Below are 7,885 nucleotides of genomic sequence, written 5' to 3'. Positions count from 1 at the left end.
CCATCCTATTGAAAACATAAATGTTGATACTTTCTTGCCCTGATTATTCACGAAATATTTACCACTGTCTGTTTAGGAGTCATATAATTGCCACTGTTTGTTTAGGAGTCAAATATTTTCCACTGTTTGTTTAGGAGTCAATCAAATGATTTTATGGGGACTCAAAAAATTTCCTTCAATGCCGTACAAATTCAAAATGGACAATGTTCAACATAAGGAAGACAAGAAATTTCATAGATTTATTGTAAACGTTTTATACAGCATGTTCAATAATGTTTCTGCAAATAATTACTAAAAAACAATAACATAACAAGAAATTACAAGTAATTTCAATTTCATTGTACACCATAAGGGCACAAAACAAATATTTATTGTAAAAGTTCTATACAGTATGTTCATTAATCATTGTTAACGTTGTGACAAGTTTCTATAAATATTTACAAAAATCTATAAGTAATTTCACAAATCAACATATTCAATAAGTTTTATTTCTGTAAAATCTTGTAACAAATACTGTAAAGGAATCTGGGTAATATAATTAGAAATATATTTGTATCAATACACTAGGAACAATATCCATCTTGATAAATATTCAAAATTATGTGTCAGTTTCATTTCAGCGTAAAAACAATACAATTGTTCATAGTCATTCTGACATATTGCATTGGAAATTACATTTTGTAGCCTTTTCACTTTCATAAATTATGTTGTGAAGGCAAATGCCTTTATGACTTTTCCTTAATTTCTTTAATGAATAAAGGTCATTTGAATATTATGTCATTTGTGCTGTTGTTTGTTTGTCTTTTCATTTTTAGCCATGGCATTGTCAGTTTGTTTTAGATTTATGAGTTTGACTGTCCCTTTGGTATCTTTCGTCCCTCTTGAATAATTAACTGGTATCAAAAATATTTGAGAAATACATAAAATAAATGTTAAATACAATAAAATTGAGAAAGGAAATGGTGAATATGTCAAAGCGACAACCACCCGACCATAGAGCAAACAACAGCCGAAGGCAACCAATGGGTCTTCAATGTAGCGAGAATTCCCGCACCCGTAGGTGTCCTTCAGCTGGCCCCTAAAATATGCATAATAGTACAGTGATAATGGACGTCATACTAAACTCCGAATTATACACAAGAAACTAAAATTTAAAATCATACAAGACTAACAAAGGCCAGAGGCTCCTGACTTGGGACAGGCGCAAAATTGCGGCGGGGTTAAACATGTTTATGAGATCTCAACCCTCCCCCTATACCTCTAGCCAATGTAGAAAAGTAAAAGAATAACAATACGCACATTAAAATTCAGTTCAAGAGAAGTCCGAGTCTGATGTCAAAAGATGTAACAAAAGAAAATAAATAAAATGACAATAATACATAAATAACAACAGACTACTAGCAGTTAACTGACATGCCAGCTCCAGACCTCAATTAAACTGATTGAAAGATTATGTCTTCATCATATGAATATCAGGTACAATCCCTCCCGTTAGGGGTTTAGTATCATACTATCATAAAATATATGAGAAGAACATAACCCGTGTCATGCCAACAACTGTTTTTTTAGAAATAAATGTGTTTAGTTCCGATGCAAAGACCCTATCAGTGAATCAATGTTAAAGCCATAATATGCAATCTTTAAAGATCTGACAACAGTATCAAAACTATATCCTCTTTTAATAAGTAATCTACTAAATACTCATGTGCAACAAAAATCAAACAATTCAATAGTAAATTGTTATTTCAACTGCTACAAAAATGCTTAAATTTGTACAAAAATAATTTTAACTTTTACAAAAATTTTAACCATTTAAATAAATCTGTCTAAACCTTCCGAAAAAATAAAACATACATAACACATGAACAATGTCTGAAAATACCATTGATACTTTATAATCTTATTACATTCAATCTTATTAATACTAAATCCTTTAATTCATCCTGTTCTGATATGTCAGGCCTTGATTTGTGACCTATAAGAACGGGAGCAATTTAAGGATTTTATTCTACAGGTTCTAATTATATTTAATTAGATTTTTTGAAGTCAAACAAGAGGCTTTCAAAACTACAGCAAACAAGGAATTTAAAATACTAACAAGGGTCAAAGTGAAAGCAACGAGGACCAAGCCTCTTCCTGAACAGACTTGAGTTCATTTTGTCATCAGTAATAACATGATCTTAAAATTTGAAAATCAAAGGTCAAACAATTTATTGCATGGAAACTAAATAAAATGTCATTTTCTTGTTTTTTTATATCCATAACGTCTGAATAGTTTAATGGGAAAGGATCAATATTGAAGTTACTTAAATCAGGTTCATTTGGAATCTGTTTGACAGTTCTCTTCTTGGCAATCATACCAGATAATATAAAGAATTTCAATGATATTTTTAAAACTCATGTAACCTTAAAACTACTACTAAATAAAGTGTATAGTAATAATGCCCCAAATTTTACATTCTATTTAACAATAATTTTGCTTGAGCATTTATTTACTAATAGGAATTATGTAAAAATTTATCTACAAGTTTTCATAATATTATATTGAAGACTAAACATAGTAATTTTCAAAATGTCTACATTTCATGATAAAAAGATTCGCAACTGTAATATTTCATAGAAAGATTGACACTAGCAATCATAAAAGAACCCCTTCCCATTGTTGTTAAAACACTATTGTGGTGTGAAGAAGTATACCAATTATCATACTTACTAAACTCAAGAAAAGTATAAATCTGATAGGAATCAAACCTCAAATATTTAAGGATGTACTTAGGTGAGGTTTTGGAATTTGTGTCAGATGTTCGGACTCCTTGGTGTTTTTCCATACAATACAATGTAACATATTTTGCCCCATAACACCCTTTTATCTTTTTATATAAGACTTAATAGCTCATGAAAGGTCATTTACCAAAATTTTAGAAGATTCTTAATTTTCTTTCTTTTGTTTTGAGACCTAATAATACGCATGCAAATATAAAGTAAAAGTCTGAGTCAGCCTTTTCCCGCCATATTTTAAATCTCAAATATCTCGAAAAGGAGGTCCATAACCTATCAATATTTTTAGCTTATTTTTATCCTTGACTGATGCTCTACCAGCTTATAGTATTAATTTTAACTTCTTAATTTATTAATTTTCACCTAACTTCACCTAAGTACATCCTTAACATGACAATACAAAAACCCTACTAATACAGAGATATTATATATATGAGACATAATATTATTATGCTATGTAAACTACCCTCCTTTAAGAGTAGACTACTCGGACAGCTAACCTATCTATCTGTTGAACTAAACTACTGTGGAAGGAGGGTTGTATACATAAGGGTTATTCCAGAAAAAAATGTATGGGGGGTTGGAAGGCACATTGTATTAATAATACATGGGTAATGGGTATCCGAGCAACTTTTCACACTATAATGCACTATAATTCTCAATTACAATTGTCTGGGTGGCGGGTGGTGACAAAAACTGCCTTCCAACCCGCCCATACAATTTTTTTCTGGAATAGCCCTAACCTTATAATGACGGTTCAGCTAACAAGCAAGCTAACCAAAGATTATATGTTAGGGATGCTAAATGTGGCTTATCCAAATGGAAAAAGGACAAAAATGAATGTTGCACGCTTGTCAAAAATGTTACAGCTAAAAACAATTGCTATTGATAGAAATTTAGATGCCTCCCATCTCTGTCATAATGCCTTGTGTGTTAATGCTGACCATATAATTTTTGAGCCGCATGATTTAAAGTGTAATAAAGTTAAATTTCTGTCCTGTTTAACTATAATTAATATATGCAGTAATGGCATTACAAATGTGACATGAAAATATTACTTCAAATAAGTTTCAGGTGAAAATATAATAGGTCGTTAATTTTTCATTTGAATTGACACCCCTTTTTAGAAGAATTCAGGATGACACTCCTTTCTACCCTATTTCATTTAATAACTCAGATCCCCATTTTAAAACAGTTCATGTCAAGTTTTAGATACAAACAAAAATTACACCTCCTAAACCAGTTGAACAAGTTGATAGACATGCTGAAAAGGTGGAATAAATTATAAAAATAATATTTTGTTCTTTAATATATCACTTTATTGTACAGCAATATAATATTTTCCACAGAACGTAACCAAAAGTTAGCGTGCAATAAATTCTAATATTGCACTAGTGCAATAAATCTTTAAAATTCATGACGTCATTAACGACAAAATCTTAGTTTAAACCAATTTTTACTTTCAAATATTATATTGCTATACAATAAAAGGGTTATTGCATGAATATTGGGGAATATTGTCCCTCGTAGAACATATATTGCACTCGCAAGCTCGTGCAATATAAAATTCTACTCGGGACAATATTCCCCAATATTCATGCAATAACCCTATATTATCGAATAAAATATGAAAATATGATAAACTGTGGCCTATGTACTTAAATAAGTTGATATAAATAATATATAATTATCAAATTACAAATAATTCAAAAAGTAAAATAGGTCATTCAGTATACATGATATAAATAATCTGTTTCTCAAATCATTTCTTTGTAAATTTATGTTTGAAGTCATATACAGTGAAACAGACAGACAGACAGACCAGCATATCAGAAAGTATAATGAACACCATGGTTGTTGGCAGTGCATTAACACCCATAAGGAGAAGATTATTTCAAAGACCAGGGTTTGAAGAAATAAATTATTTATTTTTAGTAGCCTATTTATTAAAATTTTGTAAATGTATCAAAAATAACCAATACTAAATCTAGTTGTAAACAAATAAAAGAATCATAATATTCAAAAATTCATTTAAGAAAAATTTTGTAAAAATCTAAATAATTTTATAAATTCAAATCAAATGTATATCAATTTCATTCTAAATATAAAAATCATATATCACTAAATTTACTGCCAGCCCAGAAATATAAAAAAAATATGTAATAAATGGTCTACATTTTTTGGTACTTATAAGTATACTTAACATTTTTAATCATACAATGAACCTAATACTTAACTACAAAAAACTTGTATCAATAATAAACAATACAGGTTCTACCATAATTTGACAGCAGCCTAACATAGTTATTAAAATAGAAAAAGAAATCCAAATGGTCCTCCATCTTCATGGATAGAAAAACATTGTGTTATTTTGAAATATTCAATAGTCAATTTATGATATTCAACAAAATCACACTCTTTTCCGTTTTGTTGATACATATATAGAAGGGCTATTCCATTAAAATGTATGTGGGAGAGTAGGCAGGAAATTTAACTATTGAATATGGGTCATGTATAGAAAAGATGGTATGATTGCCAATGAGACAACTCTCCACAAGAGACCAAAATTGTCACAGAAATTAACAACTATAGGTCACCGTACAGCCTTCAACAATGAGCAGAGCCCATACCACATTGTCAGCTATAACAGTTGTCTTTTTGAGTATGTGTTTATTACCATCATGCAAAATTATGGAAAAAAAAGTTCTTGATTGTACAGATTTTTTTCTAAATCTCTTCCTAGCCTCCCACATACATTTTATTTTCAATATAAGTAAATCAATTAAGACCCCCAGATTGATGTGAAGGGATTCAGGAGATAGATTTATGTCAGTCCTGTTCTATAACACTTAAAAAAGGATAAACATTTACTTATATAAAAGTTGTGTCAAAAAATTGGTACCATTAATGAAATGTTATCACAGAAACTGCTTTAAACATGTTAATTGGTATTTCATCAAAAAAGATATATTTATATATTTGTTTTAAACGATAGAATTTAAAAAAAAAGGAGTCTACTTATTTTGTCATTGTATATATACAAAAAGGATGTGGAATGATTACAAATGAGACAACTCTTTACAAGTGACCAAATTAAATGACAAAGAAACTATAGGTCACTGTGGGGCTTCAACAAAGTTGATGTTATTTCTAAAGGTTCAAAACAGATAATTTCTTAATACTCATAATAATCAAAAGAATTCAAACAATAACAGTTCTTTCTAACGTCTTAAAACATCAACTGGTTGCCATTGATGGAACACTTTTTCTGCTTCCCTCATACATGTACCACTAATATATGCTCCAGTAACAGATTGAGGATGCTGACGATTAGTAGCTTCTCCGGCAAAGTGGATTTTGCCTTTAACATCTGCCGCTAGATCATCATACAGATCTCCAGTAGCTCCTACAGGGGTGTGGCTATAAGCCATCTGTATATGTTTGTCCTGGTACCATCTGGTTACTATGTACTTCTGTGGCTTTGGAACTTTCTGAAAATAAATGATTTTGATAAGTGTAATTCGAGACATTGCTAGGCTTTAGTTCGTGTTGTTTCTTATTTATTATTTATAACTGTTGATGTGAATGTCTTTTTGTTTTGTGAGTCTTTGTTTACTCCTTGGTTTTGATTGTTATTGTCTTATAAAAATACTCTTAAGTCAAAGTGCTTGTAAGCACTGAACGGTAAAGATTGCTCCAATTTATCAGTGGGAAGTAAAATTAATTATTGCATTGGTTGTAGTTGATTTAACAGCTATTCTCGACAAAGGAAGACAACTCCCAATTTTAAAGGTGATTTTAACAATGACATCATTCTATTTTTAGAACAGATATTAGATTAATGCACCTTGCTAAAGTAATGTTATTGTCTGGACAAGTGTAACATCATTTTATGCCTTGAATATCTGAGCATATATTACATGTATTTCATTGATAAATTTCTGGGAATTTTAATGAATAGGATGTATAGAATGTTATGATCAATGCACTATATCTTGTGTATCAAAAAAGGTAGTGATCAGCCTTGGAACATTTAGATATCAAGTCAGTTCCATAAGGTTTTGACTGCATTTCCTAAAATTATGATTTTGGCATATATGATGAAAGCATAACTGCATTTGCTGCAAAAATATACAATTTTGATATGCTAAGCCTCACGCTGCCTGATTCAAATCATAACTCCACTTTCTGAGAATACATGATTTTGATATCTATAATTCAAGACTGAGCCACATTTTATGAAAATACATCAAAAATTTAACACGATGAAAATACACGATTTTGATATATGAGTAGTTCAGGACATAACTGTCACTTTTTGAAAATACATGAATTTGTTACATGTATGTGCAATTTAATACATAACTGTGCTTAAAGGGGCACTAGCTGTCAAATGCATGGTCACCGATTTGACTCAAATTCTCATATTTGATTCATAACAATGTAAAACATTTATCCAAACTATCAAAAGTCTAAAATAAACAATTTACAGAGCATGGGGTAGATAATATATAGGTTCGTTTCGTGTGTATTTTAGTCCAGACTCCGTCTAATTAACTATCGATTTGACCTCAGATGACCATATAAGCGATGTAAACATAAATAAAAATATGAATAGATTAAACCAACACGTGCAAATGGATTTTTATGGGTCTGTTTGATTTTATTTTATAGATTAAAAATAGATGTTTCTCATTGTTTTTAACCGTATAAGAATGGTTTTATGTGCACCAAATAAGTAATCAAATGATTTACCGTAGTTTCACTTTCATTGTTGACATACTTTTTTTTTAAATAACCAGTACACGTACAATGCATGCGTTGTCAATCTCTAGCTAGGGGTTAAATTGAAGTTCAAATGAATACGGAGTTAAAGAGGTCGACTCATTCACTTGCAAGTGAATTACTCATTATCAATGTTTCTTAGCGTAATTTGACAAAATTGAACCTTTTTGGCTGCAAAAAGCGAATTGTTATTTCACTATTTCACTTTCATTATTGATTGAACAGAAAGCAAGAGTGCACACGCTGAAATGTCTCGCCTTCTATACTAATCATTGATATTATGTTGATAGTCCTAAGTATAAAGCTAAGCTTTATTACAACT

General features: G+C 30.2%; 1 long non-coding RNA gene across 1 annotated transcript in view; it reads right to left on the bottom strand.

Moving 5' to 3' along the window:
• Nucleotides 1–224: 224 nt before the first annotated feature.
• LOC143055563 (uncharacterized) overlaps nt 225–7,885 on the bottom strand; it is a 436,292-nt gene continuing 428,631 nt past the window's right edge. The window contains exon 2 of the long non-coding RNA XR_012972085.1: nt 225–3,286. This is a non-coding gene — a long non-coding RNA (uncharacterized LOC143055563). The remainder of the gene's footprint in view (nt 3,287–7,885) is intronic.

Source organism: Mytilus galloprovincialis, chromosome 12 (genome assembly GCF_965363235.1).
Source record: "Mytilus galloprovincialis chromosome 12, xbMytGall1.hap1.1, whole genome shotgun sequence".
NCBI lineage: Eukaryota > Metazoa > Mollusca > Bivalvia > Mytilida > Mytilidae > Mytilus > Mytilus galloprovincialis.
The sequence above is the reverse complement of the archived record's forward strand: the minus strand, read 5'-3'. Positions and strand labels throughout refer to the sequence as shown.